The sequence below is a fragment of the Telopea speciosissima genome, chromosome 8 (assembly GCF_018873765.1).
Source record: "Telopea speciosissima isolate NSW1024214 ecotype Mountain lineage chromosome 8, Tspe_v1, whole genome shotgun sequence".
Lineage (NCBI taxonomy): Eukaryota > Viridiplantae > Streptophyta > Magnoliopsida > Proteales > Proteaceae > Telopea > Telopea speciosissima.
Window position 1 is genome coordinate 37,956,393 of NC_057923.1, and position 21,295 is coordinate 37,977,687.

The following is a 21,295-nucleotide window of genomic DNA, read 5'->3' on the forward strand; positions in this document are numbered from 1 at the left end:
CTGAGAAACCGATCCTATCTTGTGGACATTCACATTTGACCGGCCATATTCGATCAGGGAGGCCAGGGCTGTGCCCATGTGCGGGGTGGAGCTATCCCATGTGGGCGTGCCAATTTTATAGACCAAAATAAAATTCGTTTGGTCTATATTCTCCCTTATTTTTATTCAATTTAAGCCTAAGATCGATCTTATTATAAGGTAAGTTACATTCCACTCGTGGTCGATCACATACTTCTTTACCGAACAAATAATGCATGTAGCACAGAAGAAAGTCTAATAAGGCTGCCACTTTTTTTTTATTATCTTTTCCATGATCAAACTTATGGATTGGCACACCTCCATGGATTATAATGGAAACTTGGGCCCACATAGCACTTATTCTATACGAGAAGGAACATCACATAGTAATTCCAAGATCATCATTTAACATAATTTGAAGACCATCATCTCCATCAATTTCCATGATGTCATCCGGATCAACCTGGTTACGTTTTAGAGGCTTGGTAGCTGATGCCTTGATATGGAATTCGCTGGAATTCCATATTGAATCACAGTCGGTTTCCCTTTCTTCTTGTAGGTACTTGATGGGTACTTGGAATGGACAAAAAAGCAACAGAAAATTAGCACTTGGCAGAGGGCACCCACATCTTCTTGGCATTTTTGTGCCGCTCCTCATTTGCAACAATGCTACCACATATGCGTACCAACACCGTGTCCCCATGCTCTTTTGCTAGTCGGGCTATGTTGCCATGAGAAACAAACATGGGCTTATCTTGGAACGATGTGTAGACACATATCCCAAGTAAGGGTCTTAGTAGAAGATAAAGCTCCCACTAGAGTATTTAACAGAGAAAAATGAAAGCCAAAGCGAACTTGCAAGTTCGATAATCAGTGGATTAGTTGAGTCAGCTTTGTAGGTCCCCCATGGCATGAAGTAGTTCCATGGATATTATTGTATGTCACTTGGCTGACTTTAACGAAACCGTTACTAAGTTCCCCATGTTTTGATTCTAAAACTGTTTTGGGTTCAACTAAGAGTAACGGTTTGAATAAACTTCGGAGTTACCTAACATGGCATAGTAGGCCTTCCAAAGTTCAAAATCAAAGCTTAGAGACTCTGAAGCATCAACGCAAGAGAACATGAATGACACAGAGCTGTTGAGATCATAGCGAGGAACAAAGAGAGCCTTGCACCCTTCAATGTCAAAAACCTTATCGGCTTCTCTACTTATGCCTCTTTGAAGACTTTATCGAAGTTTTTTCTGGAAAACTTTTATCGTCGTCAGAGAATCTCTTCATGCTTGATCTTGAACATCTCTGAATGTTTTTGTTTTGTATGAAATTAATGGAGCCTCTAGTTCCACCACCATCACTGATAAGAATGCTTCGGATGATCGAATACAAGAGATCTCAATAAAAACATCCTATGGTCGGTTCTCTTTAATCAAATTTCCCCTTTGCCATACGAGCACAGAGCACAACATTCTTGAAACGAGAGAATTCACGTTTGAGAAAGATTTTTTCTTCTTTTATTTTGTCTCAAATGTTTTAGGCTGTGTCAATCATACGCTTGCAGTTACAAGTGAATACAGAATGAGAAACAGAGTCACAACGTTCGTCATCTCCATCCACTCGTCTCCTTCCTTGGGTGCATATTAGTGTAATTTATAGGATTTGCCCCTAGTTGGTGGCTGCCAACGAGGGTTTGGTTATTGGCCAGAAAATAAACTGTCGGCGATCCAAAACAATAGCTTCAAGACTGGTACATTAATCGTGCCCCTTGTCAATGGGTTACAGTTTCTCGGTGCTCATTTACAACAGGATTTTCCCCTGAGCACCTTTCAATGCCTGATTTGGGACTGGATTCCCTTCATTGACATTTCTTCTTCCTCGAACCATCATGATTTTGCTTTTTGGTGTCCCACTGGACATGACAAAAATTATTTGGATCTTTTTTCGATCGCTTAAGTAATCGGTCTACTGTTTGATCAGCCAACTGTAATGGGTGATATGTGACGGAGAGTACGGGTGTGCAACTCGTATGACTCAATGAAATGTGATGGAATAAAATTCAACTTCTAACCAGGAGGAAAATGAAATCTTTCCAGTGCCTTGATTACTCCAAGGACTTTAAGGAAAAGAAAATCGCAATGGAAGAAGAGGTAGAATATTGAAAATCAAATTGATAACTTGTCAGTAACATTGCCGTTGAAAACGCTTACACTTGACCGTCTATGGACTGTTGAACTACACTAAACTATACTAAACTACATTAAATTACACTAATCACACCAAATCTTTTTTCCAGTAGCACATCTGTTGAAGGGCTCGCATCTTGCCTAACGAAGAACTGTTGAAGTTTCCTAACTTGTGTAGAATTATACTGTTGATGTTGACAACATGGCTAGTTATAGATTTCAACCATTGATGATGTCAACTCTGGATTGGGATGGAACAAGTATTCTATTAAATTCAATACTAGTATAATGAAAGAACATAACATTGAGAGAAATCAAAAGAGAAGCTTGATCGATAGGAAGACCAAATGGTCAAGGTAAAGATTACACTAACAAAAGTAAAGTAAAAGATAAATTATAATGTAAAGACATGTTTGTGTTGGATGGGGCCTGTTCTTCTTCGTATTCTCTTCTTTTATAGTTTTTCTCTAGGTAGTTGTGGGTAGTTTAAAAAACTTCTACTCCTTTTTGAATTTTAAATTTCAACATCTCTAAGTGGTTGAGCAACTGTCTACAACCCTCTACACCACCTTGCCATTTTGCTAATCAAATTTAAAAAAGAACCCCTTTTATGGCACGTTCAATGCACGACCTTAAAGCATGCATGGTGTTTCGATCAATGATCGAAAGTAGGGGTAAAATATGTAAATTATGGTATAAATAGTTTATTTTTCAATTGCTTCTCTAGACTTTCAGGAAGTGTGGTGTGATGTGCTTCTAATGGAGGCATGTTATTTGATTCTTGTCCACCACTAGTAGCAAAAAAGTGAGGCAATCCAAGATGGTAAAAAATAATACATGCTCATTTATTTATAACGATAAGAAACTTGTTTTAGCACCTTCAAAGGAACCCTTTAGAACCCCCTTACTTGAGGATGTTTCATCTTCAATTTTGAATAATTTGAAAGATTTTATTGATGAGAATGATATTATATGTGAGTTGTTAAATAACAATCCGCCTTCAAAAGAGGCTTCTTATATGTCTTTAAAGGGTGATAAATTGATGAATGATAGCCTCAATGAACAAGTTGATGCTAATGCTGAAAAACAAGTTGATTGGAGTTCAAGTCTAATATTTGACGAGTATCAAGATGAAGAAGATAACAAATCAGATTTTTTTTGAAAGTGCACTAAAAAATCTGTCCATTTTATTATACATCGGCAACACTAAAGCTGAATAATTGTCTCATTTGATTCAAGTGTACTATTGGCATTTGATGAAACCATGGAGGATGAACTCAACGCATATGGTAACTTCAACTTACTAAAATTAGAATTTGATTTGAAAAACACCTCATGATTCTTGTATCATAACAACCAAATTGGAATTCCCTTATGAAGAAAAGAAAAACCGTAAGTTGTTTTTGAAAAATTCAACACAATATAAGGTAAATGATGATATTCTTCAAGACCAACTTAAAGTGGAGCCAATTCTAAACTTAGATTTCAACACCCATCATAATTATCACTTGAACTTATAAGGCTAGTCCATCTCCTACAGTTGTTGGCTGAAATAATCTTTATAGAGACATGGAGTGACAATCTAATAATCAAATTTTTATGGAGCATCGACGACACAAACCAATGGAATAACACCATTGGTATGTTTGTTGATCAATTATTGGAGATGCCTTCATTGTCATCTCATCAAATTTTAATCCAAACAATTAGGGATTCCACGATGAGCACCTGCTTTATTAGTATACATCACCTCACGACAACAACTCAGGGGCTTAAATGGAGTGTCACCATCCATTTCCAACATAAGAGTTTTATTCAATGCCGTTAATCCTATTATTGGTTAGGGAAGGTGGAATTATCTTGAAAAGGAAAGGAAAAAGGGAGACATGCGTAACTAGGGTTTCTATTGGCATCCACTTTCGATTTGGGACACTAAAAGAAGGGCATTTGTGTTTGGTCTCTTGTTTTTTAGTAGAGCCATCATCTCATTTTTCTCCCATGTTCTATTTTCATTTATTTCACCATCTGTTGATTTTGTTTTTTTCAAGTTTAAGTACTAGTGTTTGCTTATTCAGCAAGTGACCATAGGCATTGGAGAGCCAAGGCAAAGACCTAGATGAGTACTTTCTTAGCGTTATTCTCATCTCCACCTATCCACTATCCTTCCCTCCTAATTTATGATATTTTTACCATTTTAATTTCATACTTTTCAACTCAAATTTAAGTGTATAACACTCTTCTTTTTATTTTTATATTACACACAAAGTTTGGAAACTTATTCTATAGTTTTCCAGATTCAGACCTATGTAGTAACTTTAACTTTACGGACCATAACACCATCTTCTATTCTTAATTTCAGAAAACTCAAAGAATAAAAGTTTTAGTCCTATATGTTAGCTTTCATATCCAATTAGAATTACCTAAAATAGAGTTATACATTGAAAGTAATCAGTATTTTACTACAATAGTATCATTCTGCTCAAATTTGAGATTTCACTCTTGTAATTGTTATTCTCTCCTGATCAGAGTTTATGCAACCTAATCAGAGGTTATATCATTTGATATCAGATCTTAGGAGTAGAGCAGATCATTGGTTACATAATATATTTTATTCGACGTGCACTTAGGTAAGATTTATCGATTCATTATCAACTCTAGTTGTCATAGAAATTTTATTTCGTAAGAGGTGACACAAAAATTGCAATGGGTGATGAAATAATACCCTACACCATACAAAATCATATTATTTGATTTTTGGCAACCCTTTGTAGCAAGAAAGAGAGGCAGTTCATAATGGTAAAAATAATATATACTCATTATTTATAAAGTCAAGAAACTTATTTTGGCACCTTCAAAGGAACCCCTTAGAACCCCCTTACTTGAGGATGTTTCATCTTCAACTTTGAATACTTTGAAAGATGTAATATAGATGAGAATGATATTATATGTGAGTTGTTAAATAATAATCCACCTTCAAAGGAGGCCTCTTATGTCTCTTCAAAGGGTGATAAACTAATGGATGATACTCCCGATAAACAAGTTGATACTAATGGTGAAAAACAAGCTGATTAGAGCTTAAGTCCAATATTTGATGAGTATCAAGATGAAAAAAATAACAAATCAAATTTTATTTTTGAAAGTGTACGTGGAAATCTATCCATTTTATTATACACCGGTAGTACTAAAGCTGAATAATTATGTCTTATTTGATTCAAATATACTATTGGTGTTTGATGAAAACATGGATGATAAACTCAACGCACATGGTGCTTCAACTTACTAAAATCAGAATTTGATTTGGAAGCACCTCATGATTCTTGTATCATGCCAACAAAATTGAAAATTTTTTATGAAGAAGAAAAGAAAAACCATAAGTTATCCTATAAAAATTCAACATAATATGAGGTAACTGATGATATTCTTCAAGATCCACTTGAAGTGAAGGCAATTCTCCAATTAGATGACATCACTTCATTATCATCATTACTTGAACTTACAAGGCTTATTCACCTAATACAATCATCGGCTGAAATCATCTTTGCAAAGACATGAAGTGAAAATCTAATTATCAACTTTATTAGGAACATCGATAATATGAACCATTAGTATAACACGTTTTTTATGCATGTTAATCGATTATTGGAGATGCTTCATTGTCATCTTATCAAATGTAATGTTAGTCCAAACTATTAAAGACTCCATGGCGGATACCTGCTTTGTCAATATGCACACTCTACAACAACAACTCAAGGGCTGAAATAGAGTGTCACATTCCCAACACAAGAGTTTCCTTCTAGGCTGCTAATCCTAATATTGGTTAGGGAAAGTGGAATTGACTTGAAAAGGGAAGGGGAGAAGGAGACTGGCATAACCAGGGTTTCTATTGGTATCCAACCCTGATTTGTGGTACTAAGTAAAGGGCATTTGCAGTTTATCTCTTATGCTAAATAAGTTTTCTCTCTCTCTCTCTCACTCTCTCTCTCTCTCTCTCTCTCTCTCTCACACACACACACACACACACACACACACACACATACACACACACACACACACACAAACATATTGTGTTGGCATTCTCTTAGTAGCCCAATCATATAATGGATTCCCTTGCCTCTTGTCCCTGAGCAAAGCCATCATCTCATCTTCCCCCCCATGTTCTATTTTCATTTATTTCACCATCTAATGATCTCTGTTTCTTTTAGGTTTATGTACTAATGTTTGCTTAATCAGCAAGTGGCCATGGTCATTAGGTAGCCAAGACAAGGTAAGGACCTAAAATAGTACTTTCTTGAAGTTATTCACATCTTCACCTATCTTCTATCATTTCCTATTAATTTTTTATATTTTTATCATTTTCATTTCATTCTTTCCAACCAAAATCTAATTTCATAGCACCCCCTTTTTATTTTTATATTGCTCACCAAGTTTGGGAGCTCATTCTATAGTTTCCCAGATTCGGATCTGTTCAGTGACTTCAACTTCATGACTCCATAACACCATATTTTATTCTTAATTTTAGAAAACTCAAAGAATAAAAGTTTTAGCCCTATTTGTTATTTTGCAAGCCAAATTAGAATCTCCTCAAACAAAGATATACACTGAAAGTTATCAGCCTTTTATTGAAATAATGTCAATCTTACCAAATTTGAGATTTCGCTCTTGTAACTGCTAGTCTCTCCCAATCTGTGTTTGTTTAACAAAACTGATGAGCACATTTATGTGTGAAATTTTAGGGCATAAAGCATGCATTTTACCACATTGAACAGAGTTGCTCGGGTGCTTTCCTGTACTTTTCAGGTTTTTGGCTATTTTATGCTATTCTGAGCTATTGGGAGTTACATGTCCGAATCTACACGTAAAGTCATCATTTTTCTTTTCATGGATGTAAAGAGGATTAAATTTTGAGCAAGATGGACGTGACAAAATTTAAGTACGCATCCGTTTAGGCCTCCATGCAAGCGATTATTTTTTTTAGGCTAGGAAAAAATAATGGGCCAGAAATGAGCTGGAAAGCCTAAGCCTGTTTGCCACTTCCCAAGGGTACTTTTGACATTAAAGAACGTGTTTCTAATCAAGGACTGGGATTTACGACAAGTATAAGACCCCTCCTGCAATTTCCAAATCTTGAAGAGAGAAAAGAGCTGGGGACCCACAGGCTTCCATGATTTTTGAAGAGTACAAGCTGTCCACGATTTTTCTAGGGAGCACACATGCTCCACGAATTTGGATCTTGGGATATCATGGGCATTTTATTAATTGTTGAGTGGAATCCTAGTCATCACTCTCTCTCTCCTTCAACTTTTTAATGGTATTTTGGGATTTGACTATGGATAGATATCTTGTGGAGAATATTCTCTCATCCTTGAAAGGTTGAAAAGTTAAAGATGCCTTGATCACATTACTTGGAGAAGACTCCTGCAAAGACAAGGAAGAAAAGGAATTAAATTAGAAAGTCCACTTTTTAGAAAATAGCAAGTTTAGGGAGCTAAGGTTTGTATCTCTCCCACTTTCTATATATTTTTTTTTCCTTGTGGCTCAAGCAATTTGTAAAGGGTAAGAGAGATGAGAGAATATTTTTTCTTTTGAAAGATTCTCTTCACCATCCAAAGCTCCACAGTTTTAGAAGGAGGGACTGCTCCCAAAACCATGGGCTCTCTCCCTCTCTTCTCCTCTTCTCCTCATCCCCCTATAAATACCCCATTGCTTTGGGTTGTAATTTGTTCAATTTCTATGCAATTTTAGTTCAGTTTTTTATGAGTTTTCTTCTTCTTCTCCTTCTAATTTGTGATTTCTTTAGTTCTAATTTGATTTTATAAGCCTAATTCAATGGTTGTAATAAGTTTATGCAAGTTTTAATTTCAATTAATGTCTTTAATATAGTTAAAATCTCTTAATTCTTGTTTTGTTTTAAAGCTTTCTAGTCTAAGTTCCTAAATTTGTGAGAAGACTTGGAGATTTGGAAGAGGAAGCCATGCAAGGATTATTCAAGTTGTTCAAGCTTCTTCAATTACATTAATGCAAAGCCTAATCAATTCATGCACTTTCAACTTTGGTAGAAGAGAGTATTGGTTCAAGTTCTAATTTTTATTTTTATTTTCTTCTTCTTCTTAACCTCCTAATTCTTCCATTATTTTTATTTTAATCTCATTCTCATCCCCTCTATTCCCTCCATTCTAGTAGGACTTTAATTCTCTACTTTTTATTCTTATTCTTATTCTCTATCTCTCTAATTCTTCTATGCTTGTGGAATTCTATTTTTTTTATTTATTATCATCAGCATGCATTAGGTTAAGAATTTAATTTAATTATTTTTTTTTATTTTTCAGATTTGGTAGCGCCATTTCAAGTGTGGTAGAAGCAAGCAATTTTAGTTCGGTTCAAGCACCATAGGGTTTCACTCCTTTAATCTCTTAGCTTTATGTTTCCTTTATTTTTATATGATTGTGGTATGTGGCTGTGGTTATTTAATCCTTTAAATCCGCGTTAGTATTGATAGGTTAGATGGATGTGTGTTAGGACGCCAATTCAATTCGTTAGATGCATAAATTCGGTAGATGCTTGTGAGTTAGGATACGTTAGTTTAATTATCGTTAGTTTAATCCAACACTTTAATTAATTTGGTTCACTTTGCATTGCTTTTAAGTGAGTAAGATAGAGTGGCATATATCTCCTTGTGTTCGACCCGCAGCTACGACTGATCCGTATGCTTGCGGTTATTATTTGTTGCAAACGAAAATAAAGGGTTACACCAAGAGGAAGAGGGAGAGGAAGAACAAAAGAACACTTCTGAGGTTGGAGGAGGGGGAATGTTGCAGCTGGAGGGGGAGGGAGATGGAGGAGGGGTGGGGGACTGGCAAACTAGGGCAAGGGAAGACTCTGAAAAAACCCTGATTTCCATCTCTCTCTCTCTCTCTTTTAACAAAACCTGATTCAGTTGTTGATCCCAAACTGATCCTAAACTAGGCTGATTATAGTTGATCCAAAATGATCCAGGCCTATTCCAATCTGATCCCCATTCTTTTTAACATTGAAACTGAGGGGGTCGAATTGAGAAAATGGAGAAACTTGTTTAATGGAATATTTTGTATTAATTCAAAGGTAAGGAGTTGAGAAGTTGCTAGTGTGGGATGTATTTGATTTATGTGTCCATCAAACCTAATTTAGTTTGTATCAAACTGTTTATACATTTTGGTTTAATATTATCACATACGATATTAAATTTAAGAGCATTATATATCTTTAAATTTAACTTAAACTGGTAGTCACGACTAGGGTTTGGGCTGGACACCCTTATCATATGGTTTTCGTATTGGGTACACCTAGGCATATTGATGTCATGGTACAAATGCAAGTACACATATTGTTGTGTATTAGCGAAGAATCTATTTATGTCGATTCCCTCATGTGTTACTGCTGGATGTAAGTAAGGGATAGATATACGTCACTGAGACCTAGTACCTGAGAGGATCTTGTCATTGCAAAATGTGAACACATTCTTTGGTTTATCAATAATTGAGGTTCTAAGAACCAAAACCAGTATTCTGGGAATGTGCGAACATTTTGTGACTAAAAGAGTCACTCAACATGGTCTCCACTGCCTAATTGGGGAACATCAAGTAAGAGGTTGTCTGTGAATGGTCGGATGAGAATCAGGATCCTGTACCATTTTGGAAATGGTTTTGCAAAACATATTTTCACATAAAATGATAGATTATATGTATTTTTTGATTAAAAATATTTGATCGCATTTTGGGATTTCGATCGTGTATATAGACGCTTTAATATGGACATGTACTATGGAATGGGGTTTGGCAATATTTGTATACACGCCTTAGATTCCATAATGATGATGTTGATTAGTGGAGAGTTGGTATATAATAAGATGTTATTATGTTAGTTAGTTTATTTAATTTAATGGATGTGGTACTATTAATTTATTATCCATTAAATAAAAATAATTAATTAATTATTATTCCCTTTAAGATTCTGCTTCTTCACCAATTAAAAACACATAGGGATTAAATCCTCTGCTGTGCCCTAATCCGGTGGTGCACTGTAGTGCGGACCTGAGAGCTCGATACGTGAAAGATGCGACATCCAATAGTGCCAATCTCAAGAAGAAAAAAAAAACTGCCTCGCATCGAGCTCGCACCATTGGATGAAGCTTCTTCCACATGTTGAGCTCTTAGGACCATACTACAGTGCACCGCCAAATGCCAGCACTGTAGAGGATTTTAATCTAAGGGGGATCGGTTAAGGACTCTTAGTCAAAATTCCTCTCCCCTCCCCTTGGCCAAATTCACTCTCTCTCTCTCTCTCTCTCTCTCTCTCTCTCTCCCTTCTCCTGCACCATTAGTTGAAGCTTCTTCCACGTGTGAGTGTTGGTTTTGGAAACCTAGTTTGTGTGAAGCTTTGAGGAGACATTGAATTGACTCAGAGATCCTTGGTTGCACTAAAGAAGGTTTAAGATTGTTTTACCTATTGTGCTCACTGGAGGAAGAACCACTATCTAGAGGAGGAGCAACACTTGAGGCTCTTCAGGTTAGCGAATCTAACTAACTCTTTTGTAGTTGTTCTTTTATTATTTGTTATTAATGGGATGCAAAAGAAACCTGAATCGATCTCTTTCCGTTGCGCATTCGGGTATGAGATGGTTTCTTTTTTTCATGAGATGGAAAAAGATGTTCTTTTCTCTTCTTTTCTTTTCCCTAATTCTTATAGAATAAAAGAAGAGATTGGTGTGACAATTTTTATCTTACCATAAATCCAATTTTGATTGTTTTCCCCATCCAACCGAAATGGGATGGACTAAGAGATGATCCCATTACTACCAATAGGATGAAATCTTCTATGCCAAGCCAATGGACGCAGAGAAGGTGGTGCCATGGTTCTTGTATAAAGGGACCTATAAATCAGGGATGAGAGAGAGCATCAGAGAGTGAAAAGGCACATAGTACGAGCTATGTGGAGATCATTTTCTCTTAATATTCTCAATCTACTTTTAAATAAATGTAAATTTTTTTTTTTATCTCACTTAGCCTATTTATGTTCCTTAAGTTGTTTTTCCTAATGATTAGGATGATACTATTATGGTTAGTACAGAGCATGTTAATTCAGTTACTAGCAGTAATGAGTCTTGACTTAATGGAACTAGAATATTAGATTTGCTCGAAATTTATGAACCCAGATGCAATTGGTGCTATGGTTGGTTTCTCAGACAAAATCTATTTCATTATTGCCTTTAGTTGATTCTCCTCAGGAAGGACCCATTCACCTCTCAGTTACATTTAATGGGGTGTCAGAAGCAGAATGAGGGTGATTTCACAAGCTGCTAAGTAGCATTTGATCCTTAAAGGTCCAAGCCCAAGATCTAGAAGTTATTATTCACCTTGCTGATGTTCATCTCAATTCTCCCATTGATAATACCACCACTTTAAAGTTATTTTCTTCCTCTACAGATGATGATTAGTTCAATGAATCACTATGGGTTTTCAGTGGAATATGAGAATCTCTGATTTGGACACACAAAAGGTACCAGTTTGCATTTGCCAAACAAGAGAGCTCACTTTTATGTAACTAGGAGCGACCTCATCTGCTAAATGGCTAGACCAAGCTTTCCCTACCATCACCATGCTCATCTCTTCCATTCCCATTTCTATTTCTGAAAGCATAGGGTTCCATTTTTACTCCCCACCATCAATATACATTACCAACTTAATCTACTCCCCTAAAATTGCCCCCTCCTTGGGTCTTCTTCACTGTTCTAATGCTAGTATTTCCCATACTAAACCCACCGTGATCTCCCCCAGATCCCTTATCGTCCACTATATCACCACTCTTACCTGATACCCAACCCAACCTTACTATGGATGAAGCTTCTCCTCAGTTCTTATTGGAAATTTCAGATACATCTCATTGGAAATTACTTAAGTATTCTGTCATTTTCCAAGAATCCAATTCTAACTGCTCTGATCCAGAAATATTTTGTACCTTTGCCTTGAACCTCTTGTCTAGAACCAAATCTCCCAACTTCTTATTCTTTTGTATGAAAACTGTTGAGAAAATAAAGAAAGGGTAGAGATAGAGATGAAGAAGAAGAAGGACACAATAATGTAATGTGGTTTGGTTTAAGGTAAACCTACATCCACGACAATAGCAATTCTCTTTATTATATCTTCCATAGAATTGAGTCCTTATTTATGGATGATTTACATTGGTTATGAGAAAGGGTTTCTCCATTTAAGGAAGCAGGAGGTGTCACGACAAATCCATTCCTATCTCTTATTCTCCTTCTAATTGTAACCTTCTCTATTGTAGGGAAGTCTAGCTGATTCTTTTTGCACAAAATCTCTTGAGATAAATCATCTCCTTTGATTGGGAGATTACCTTGCTGGTTCTTTGTGGATAGGATCCTTTGAGATAAATCACCTCCTTTGATTGGGGGATTAGTTCTATTAGGCCCCCTCAAACTCAAGGGCACTTTAGTGACATTGAGGTTGGACACTAAGAATTCAAATCGAGCATGGGAAAGTGGCTTTGTAAAGATGTCCGCAACTTAGTCTATGGTAGAAATATAGCGTACATCAAGATTTTCTTTGGCAACTTTGTCATGCACAAAGTGGAAATCTATTTTAATGTGCTTTGTGCGCGTGTGGAACACCGGGTTGGTAGTAAGGTAGGTTGCCCTGACATTATTGCACCATATGATAGGAGCTATTGGGAGGAAGACATGAAGTTCCTTAAGTAACGATTGCAGCCATGTAATTTCTGCAATAGTCAAGGATTTAAGTATCGGTATCGGGTATCGTATCGGTCGGGCGATTTTAAGAGACGTATCGTATCATATCGGAGATACGTATCGATCGGTGCAGAAATGCATGAAAATGATCAAAATACACATAAAAATACACTTTTGGACAATAAAAACAATATAAACAAGCAATTTATGTCATATATCATGCATATATAGTAAGAATTGTGAATAATCAATAACTAGACAAGTGCGGCACATTGAAATTGTTATAAAAGATTAAAAGATGAAATTTCTTACATGTAGAGTCACTCTATTGCCATGAAGAATGTCGTGGTGGATCAAAGTCATGCCTGTAAGGGTCTTCAACAATAGGAGTGACTCGGATGATGTTGTGTACTGACCAAACATATACATTAGCATTTGTTTTAAATTTTACAAGAAAATAAAAAAAAAAATCTTTTTAAAGAAGCAATTTTCGGTTTTGGGTAAAAAATGCAAAGAAACAAGGATTTTGAACTCAAATCTTTGTAAATGTATACAAAGAATGCAATACTAAGTTAGTTTAACATATTCCCTTTGAATCATAGCAAAAGAAATACCAAAAATCAAAGATTTAAATAAAAGAATCAAGTTTTCTTCAAAAAACCTACCTCTCCCTTCAAAAACACCTTTTGATTTCGAATGTGGGCTGCTAAATGCAGCAAATGATGAGATTTCACCTCCTTTAGGATCGTTTTTGGCAAAGGAATCAAAGCCCTCAACAAATCTTTGGCAAAAACCAAGTTTAAAGATGTTTTTTGATGGGTTTCTCAAAGCTGGAACTGTTTTTTTTCGCCAGCCTGCTCCTGCTGGAGTTCTCTGTTCTGAGAAGACTTGGGCCCATGTGGTTTTTAAGTTGCCGATATGTATCGAGACGTTTCGATACGTATCGTTATTTTAAAAATAATAAAATAATGGTTTAAATCATGTCTCGTCTGTATCGATACGTATCGACCGTATCGTATCATATCGATATGTATCGGTCGATACATACCGATACATTCGAGACATTTACATTTAAAAAAAAAAAGATACGTCTCGACCTGTCTGGTCTCGGCCACGACCGATACCGAGACGTATCGACCGAGATGATACGATACGCTCCGATGCTTAAATCCTTGGCAACAGTGTTAGCGATGGCCCTGTATTCGGCCTCTATGCTTGATCATGCAACTGTTGCTTGCTTACAGGAGCTCCATGCAATGAGATTAGATTCATGAGAAATGGCAAAGCCACTAGTGGACTTGCGATCATCAGGGCAGCCAACCCAATTAGAATCAGAGAAGGCATAGAGCTGTAATTTGGATTGATGTGAAAAAAGAAGTCCATGATCGTTGATTGGAGATACCATAAGATGCATTTTACCGCTGCCCAATGATCAGTGGTAGGACGGTGCATAAACTGACGTACTGTATTGACAACAAGTTGAATGTCAGGGCGTGTCAAAGTGGCATATTGAAGGGCATTGATGGTGCTATGATATAGAGTCAGATCATTCATTAAGGTACTAGAGAACTGTGTGAGTTGAGTAGATGTGGCCATGGACGTGGAGAGAGGCTTGCAAGTGGCCATGTCTGATTTCTGCGGTAAATCAAGGATGTATTGGCAGTGTGAGAGAAGTAGCCCTTGCTCCACCGGAACCACATTAATCCCCAAAAAATAGTGAAGCGGTCCAAGGTCTTTAATGGCAAAGGTAGCTGCCATTTGACTAATGAAGCGAGTAAGTGCAGTATCATTACCCAATAAATATAATATCATGAACATATATTAAGATGTAGATGGTGATATCCTTGCAATTGTAGATAAAAAGAGAGGTGTCAGACTTGGAGCTAGTAAAGCCAATTTCAAGTAAGAAGGACCTTAGCTTCTCGAACCAAGCATGAGGGGCTTGTTTTAAGCCATATAAGGACTTATGAAGCCTACACACATAATCAGGATGGAGAGCGTCGGTAAAGCTTGGGGGCTGGGACATAAGAACTTCCTCGTGTAGGACAGTGCGGAAGAAGGTATTTTGAATGTCAAGTTGGCAAATAAGCCATGAATGAGAGGTTGCTAGGGAGAGGACGAGACGGATCACTGTGGGTTTAACCACGGGACTAAAAGTCTCATTGTAATCAAGACCTTCTTATTTGTTATACCCTTTTGCAACCAAGCAGGCTTTGTAGCGGTTAAGAGTGCCATTCGCTTTTCGTTTGACACGGAGCACCCATTTGCAACCAACGACTTTCATGGAAGGTTGAGGTGGAGTAAGGGTCCAAGTTCCATTTCTAATGAGGGCTATAAACTTGGTATTCATAGCCTGTCGCCATTGGGGATTTTGCCATAATGAAAGAGGTAGGTTCAATGAGATCTATAGAAGAGGGTGGTAGAGTTGCAGAAAGCACACATGGTTTTCGAGTGTCATCTTGTGTGTGGTTCACCTTATGGTGGCATGAGGTAGGTGGGTTCTCAATCAGAAGATCAACCAATAGATCTATAGTGGGTAGTGTAGAAGACGCTGTAAGGGATGGGTTGTTGGTAGATGGTGGTGAGGGTGAAGTGAGAGGTAGGGACGGGGAGGGTGAAGGAGAGTTGATGGGAACAACCAATGGATGGTGAGGTTGTATAGGGGAAGAGGCAGATGATGGTGAGGGCAGCCATTGTATGAGGGGAGGCGGTCCAAGTATAGATGGCTGAGAAGGGACTAGAGAGGACAAACATGGGGAGGACGTGCGGAAGGGAAACATTTCTTCATCAAAGATGATATGCCTAGAAATAATAACACGTTGAGATTGAACATCGAAACAAATGTAGCCCCTGTGGCGAGAGCTGTATCTAAGAAATGCATGGATGCTAGATCTGCAATCAAGTTTTTGGCGATTAAAAGGCTGTAATAAAGGGTAACAAGCACATCCAAAAATACGCAGGTGATCATAGGTGAGGTGAGTTCCAAACAATTTAAAAAGGGGGATACATTTCCAATTATAGCGGTGGGAAGCCGATTTATTAAAAATACTGCAGTTTCAATGCGTAGTGCCAAAAATCCCTAGGTACGGAAGCGTGAGAGAGTAATGCTAGATCCATTTTGGCAATATGTCTATGGCATCATTCAGCTGACCCATTTTGTTCTGGGGTATGTGGGAAAGAGATGCGATGACATTGTGAAATTCACCGTCCCAGTCACTATGGAAGCGTTTATTTTTTGATAAAAAAGATTTTCAACTAGGAATTTAAATTTTTGAATAACATTAAAACCTTCTTATTTATGAGTCAAGGGATACAACCATAGGAATGTAGTATAATCATCAAGAAATAACACATAAAAGAGATGACTACCAGTAGAAGTAATTGGGGAGGGTCCCCACACATCAGAATAGATGAGATCTAGAGGGCCAGTGGAGACCGAGGCGAATGCAACAAAGGGGAGCTTGTGACTCTTGCCCTGTTAATAAGCATTGCACACCAAAATTCTTTCTGATTGGTCACAGGAAATTGTAAAGAACTAATTACACTACGAACAGTATATACGGCAGGGTGCCCCAAACGATTGTGTCAGTTGGTAACAGAGGTGTGTTCTCCAACAAATGCCTATGGAGAAGGCCTATTTGGCATTTATTTACTACTAATTGATAAAGTCCATCCTTAAATTTTCCCCGAAGTAGGCAGTTCCCCATGCGACGGTCCTTCACAAGAAAGCTATCAGAGTGAAGCTCAAATAAAACGTTATTATCTTTAGTAGATATAGAAATAGACAACAAATTATGATTAATTGAAGGAAAATGCAATATATTATGTAAGATTAAAGGGGAGGAGGAACTAGAAATAGATGCATTACCGGTGTGTTGAATGGCCATACTTGTGTCATTGCCAAGTTGCACTAGATCAGTACCCAAGTAAGGGTTTAAAAAACGACGATTGTTTAGGGCATTTGTAATGTGGTGGGTAGTGCCCGAGTCGGGTAGCCAAACATTATCAAGAGCCGCCGATGTAGGGAACTCGATGAAGTTTGCACCAGGGGAGGAGTGTACCTATTAAAGTAGGCATGATTGTAATGTTGACGACAATCAATGGCCTTATGGCCCATTTATTTGCAAAGCTGACATTGATTAGCACCATGAGAAGAATTGTTACCGTGATTAGAACCAGATCCAGAGTGCGATGCATTGTGGTAGCCATAGTGAGAAGGGTGACCTTGACCTGACCTCCCACGGTAGTAATGGCTGCAGTTATTGAAACGACCACGATAATTGGTATTTCCATAGGTGTTAGAACGTCCACCATGAGAGTCAACAGAGGCAGCGGTGAAGTGAGCTGCTGGTGATGACATATCAAGGGAGGGGAATTCATCCTCTAGGCAGAGCTCTTGTGTAAGTAGCATGCCGTCGTAGGTCGACCGGAGTACCACAAGTGGATATTGATGTAACAAAACCTACATATTCTAGGCCAAGGCCATTTAAAACATGTAAACAAAAGTCCTCATCATCCACTAGACGCCCATCGGCTACAAGCTGATTGTCAGTAGTTTTAAGTTCGAGAAGGTAGGCATGGATGGAGGATGCACCTCGTTTGGTTTGCTGGAGTTGTAACCTCAGTTGCATAATGCATGCTGTGGATGGAGTTGAATATAAGCATTCAAGAGTACTCCAAACTTCATAAGAAGTGACACAACCTATCACCTGGGCATGAACAACCTTTGTACGTGAGGCAATAAGCCAACATAACAAAATCTGATCCTGTCAATTCTAGGCTATGTAAGCTGGATTAGGATCAGTGGTGGCAATGGAAGTGGTGTTGGTTAGAGTCATTAGCAGTAGCAGGGAGAGTGGGGAGGGGACATGGTTTCGTGCCATCCACAAACCCAAATCATAGCTGCGCAGGAGAAGGAGCAGATGTGATCATTAGCAAATAGTTGCTTTCTGAAAGGTTGACGGTGATAAAATTATTGAAAGAGGGATAAGTTCCAACAGTGAGTGGGGAGGAACCATTAATAATGGAGGGAAGAATCGATCCCAAGGACCCCTGCTGCTATGATACCATGTAGAGAAAATAAAGAAGACGTAGAGATAGAGAGGAGGAGATAGAGATGAAGAAGGACACAATAATGTAACATGATTCGGTTTAAGGTTACCCTACATCCACGAAAATAGCAATTGAGTCCTTATTTATGGACGATTTACATTGGTTGTGAGAAAGGGTTCCTCCATTTAAGGAAGTAGGAGGTATCATGACAAATCCATTTTTATCTCTTATTCTCCTTCCAATGGTAACCTTCTCTATTGTAGGAAAGTCAGGCTGATTCTTTATGCACAGAATCTCTTGAGATAAATCATCTCCTTTGATTGGGGGATTGGTTCTATTAAGAACCATTATATATAAGCTAGCCATGCAGGTAAACCTGCATCAATCCTCTCCTACACTCTCTAGTGAAGAGAATGATGCTAATGTGGTGTATAAGGAGGCCCCAACCATATCATATCAGGTATTTCTTTCCATTTTTGATTAATTTTTGTAAATAAATCATCACGTGTTAGGGTGTTTCCTGAACGGAGATGGGAACACAGTGGAAGAGGATCTCGTAGGGTTTGGTTACTAGCTTCACGAACTCGAACGATCTCTTTCACAATCTTCGAATATCTTGAAAGGTTTCTCTACAAAGAAGAACTCCACACCACAAATCCTTGGGAAGAGATGGAATCCCAAGAGCACACAATTACTTGGAGAGTAGGGAGATAGAAATAAATCTTGGTTATTGATGTTATAATGGGACTTAGGGTTAAAACATCTATTTATAGCCAAACCCTAAGTCCCCCTTTTGCAGTCTTTCACTCTAAATAGGAAAGGGGGTGAGGAAGTCATTCACTTAAAGTGAATGGCTCCCTCCCCTTACTCATGGGTTGGGTTAGGCCACCCCATATGGGCACCATGGATCGGGTCCAAGACCCAAATCCGATTAACATCTCCCACTCACCCATGCATGGGTGCATTAGATCAACTATGCATCCAAGTTTCTCTCAATTTGTGTAACGCTTCATATAGGAAATGGGGCATGCAACCTAACGAGATTATATGGGGTAGGAGTTCTATATCAAACTTCCATCTAACCAACATAGCACATTACTAACAAACAATCTCGAAATACCCCAAATAATCCAATTACACTAGATCTAACACTCTTGATCCCTCATTATGAGTAGTGCCGATCCTTTGCATGCAATGTACTCATGACTGCGTTGATCACAAATATGACAAGTCACCCGAGCAATGAGTCACAAAACAAAGGTGTAATGTCAGATAGTTTTCCCTGAGCCCCTCATGTCAATCCGATTGTTCCCAACAGCTTTCCCAATCGTGTCCTGTTGGACCGCATCATCCATGATCCTAAGGAGTACATCAAAGTAGCATCATTGGGTGTCCTCTTTATGAAATTGTCTCAGGTAATAAGGATACTGAGGGATTAAGATAATCCACGTGGCTCACACAGTGACGAAGTAGGGATGCATTTAGTCACTCTCATTATTGGTCGGTATTAGCACATGCAGTATGATATGCATGCTATGGTGCAACTCCCATTGAGGTGGGCATGTCACTTACGAAAACACAAATGCCATATAGATCTTAGTCTAGTCGCTACTTCAAGCGCCTAACTTGAGTTTCTAGTGCAGTCACCCTCAGGGTTTCTGCCTGAAACCTCACATCTGTCTTTCTATAGGCTACGTAGAAGTGTGGCATCTTCCAAGTTGAACCAGATAAGGTCTCATCTTAGCTCCAACTAAGGTGCCATAAAGCACAAATGCTCATAGGCTCATCTTTCTCGCTATCTACAAGTGTCAAGGCGAGTCACCCGTGTGAGTGGATCGACTCTATGCCTAGGGACATCTTTATAATAACAAACGAATGTGTACACACAATATCACTCAAATGAATATATCTTATAAATAAATGAAAGAGAGATACAAATAAATATCCATCCACAAAAGTGTTCCAAAGTAAATTACATATCAAATCCGTCTAAGTCCCAAGTTCCTAACATGAACAAGGAAAACATCTCGTGCAATGGGCTTCGTCTAAGGATCAACTGACATACTGCTAGTGGAGATATGTTTCAGAATGACTTCACCTTGCGTAATCATATCTCAAATGTAATGATATCCTATGTCAATGTGCTTGGCTCTCCCATGAAACTTAGGGTGCTTCGCAAATGCAACCACTGTCGTGCTGTCACAATGTATAAACACAGCATCGTTTGAGTGAGCAGAACCTTCTGAGCCAAACGGCCTCCTAAATTGTTGCCAAACATGCGACATACTCCAACTCCATCATAGATAGGGCAATGCAGGTCTGTTTCTTTCTACTCCAAGTAACAGCTCCACCTCCTAGTACAAATGCATACCCTGAAGTGGGTTTGCGCTCGTCTCTATTACTATCCCAATCAACATCACTATAGACTCTCAGTTATAAGTCTAAACCACTGAAGCTGAGCAAGAGATCTGTAGTCCCATATGGGTATCGAAGGATCCTCTTTATAGCTTGCTAATGAACTGGTCCTAGATTACTCTGATAATGGCTAACCATGTGTGAGGACAAACGGCCATGGCGAAAGATGATCACCACTCATCCTCCACCTCATCCCTCTCCTTTGGAGGGAGTGAAGAGAGAGAGAGAGGGGAAAAAATGTAATGCAGGGGAGTCGCCACGTAGAGGAGGGTCTAGGACCCAAAAAATGTAAATGTAATAACTCTCATATTATGCCCTTTTGGGAATCAAATGGTCTGTTGGTTTGGGTATGGGTCTAGTTACGATCCGGAGAAGGTATTAGGTACCCCAGTCCACTCGGACTTGCCAGTCTTTCTATTGCTAGGCATAGTGGAATGAATAACATGCTTTGGAGAGAATGTAAAATGCAAGAGAAATGTTAAAGGAATTAAAATATAGGAGAGGTAGGGAGATCCATACCCGGATGTTCGGCTGCAAGGCAAAGGTTAGTATACAAGAATATAAAAATAAAGGACTCAAATCCTAATAAACCTAAGCATGATTGGCACTAATTTAAACATGGCAGGAGAAGAGCAATGACAACGAAAAATGAAGATTTGATGCATGTGCATGTTGAAGCATGAGAATTTAGTGTAAAGACATAAAAGCGAGTTTGCAAACTGAAATTGAAGATATGTAAGAATGTATATAGCATGTGTAACTATGCAATAATATGAATGTGAACAAGAAGGAATTTTAGACTACAGGGGATAGCGGTCATGTAGATATGCGTGCATGGAATACAATACAATAAAAAAAGAACAACAAGGGTTGAATGTGATCACCACCTAGA